This window comes from Crinia signifera, chromosome 3 (assembly GCF_055691185.1).
Source record: "Crinia signifera chromosome 3, ASM5569118v1, whole genome shotgun sequence".
NCBI classification, from domain to species: Eukaryota; Metazoa; Chordata; class Amphibia; order Anura; family Myobatrachidae; genus Crinia; species Crinia signifera.
Window position 1 is genome coordinate 251274776 of NC_139219.1, and position 1470 is coordinate 251276245.

The 1470-nt window shown below is 52.1% G+C and overlaps 1 pseudogene; it reads left to right on the forward strand.

Annotated features, from left to right (window-relative positions):
- Positions 1–1270, forward strand: part of LOC146062983 (kinesin-like protein KIF19 pseudogene) — a 2404-nt pseudogene extending 1134 nt beyond the window's left edge.
- The last annotated feature ends 200 nt before the right edge of the window (positions 1271–1470 follow it).

The following is a 1470-nucleotide window of genomic DNA, read 5'->3' on the forward strand; positions in this document are numbered from 1 at the left end:
AGCTACAGATCATCAAGTGGCTGTCGCTCTGCGCATCCGTCCATTTAATAAAATGGAGACTAAGAACCGCGCACAATGCATCGCCCACCAGCTGGGACCGCAGACAGTGCTACTGCAGGACCCTGGTGAGGACCCTAAATACGTCCTGCGGCGCTCGACCAGGACAAAAGAGACAACATTCAAATTCAACCAAGTGTTTGACCAGGCAGCGACCCAGGAGACTGTGTATAATTCCACAGTGAGGCCCTTAGTGGGTGACCTCCTATCCGGGTACAATGCTGCCATATTTGCCTACGGCCCAACAGGCACCGGGAAGACCTTTACTATGATGGGCAAGGCCCGTGAGCCCGGAGTAATGTATCGCACCCTGAAGGACCTGTTTAATGCCATTGAGGAGACTGGAAATAGAAAAAACTTCTCTGTATCATTGTCATATGCTGAGATCTACAATGAAAGAGTCCGGGACCTTCTAAGACCTTCCTCTGGGTCTTTGGTTCTCAGAGAGGATCCCAATGGCAACACCAAAATAGAAGGGATTGCCGAGTTCACCCTTAACAATCCTGAGGAGGCCATGACCCTGCTGGAGAAGGGGAATAAGCGGCGCTCTGAAGCTCCCACTGCCGCTAATAAGACCTCATCCCGCTCCCATGCAGTATTGCAGGTCACCATACAGCAGGAGGACATCGATGGTGTGAGCACAGCCAGGCTGTACATGGTAGACCTGGCAGGATCAGAGCGGGCAAGCCAGACTGCAAACAGTCGCCAGACCATGAAAGAGGGAGGCTACATCAACCGCTCCCTTCTCGCTCTAAGAACCTGCATCATGGGACTGCGTGACAAACCAGGCAGCCATAGAAACTATCGGGACAGCAAGCTGACCTGGCTGCTAAAGGGAGCACTGAGCGGGAAAGGCCGAATGGTCATGATCACACACATCAGCCCCGCGGACAGTGCCTATGAAGACGCCCGCAGCACAATGGCCTATGGGAGCAAGGCCAAGTTCATCAAGACACAGGTGGATAGGAACCGTGTCTGTGTCCCCCATAAGATACCCAAGGGGACTAAAGTGCTGCCGAAAGTCTCTCATCCTCCAGAGCTCAAACACAAGACCAGAGCGCCGAGGTATGAGGATGATTATTATGTTATGAGACGCACCTCTCCTGTAGTCCCTAAGGCAAGGAATCTCCAGGCTTCATGTGAGATAAAGGCTACATCTCATTACAGAAAACGTTCCTCCAGTTCTCAAGATCGAAGACCTCCATGGCGATAGGCACATCACTGGTGCCGGTAGGAACAGCACTCGGCCGACATGAACAGCACTCGGCCCGGCAGAAAGATGGGGATTAGGGCTAATGGCGATACCCCAAAAACAAAAACGACACTGGGCAGCCACCCCATGGGTGTGTTGGAAGAGCTGTTAATTATGTGTAAAACGCTTATGGCTACATCCATCTCATTGGGAACATGATA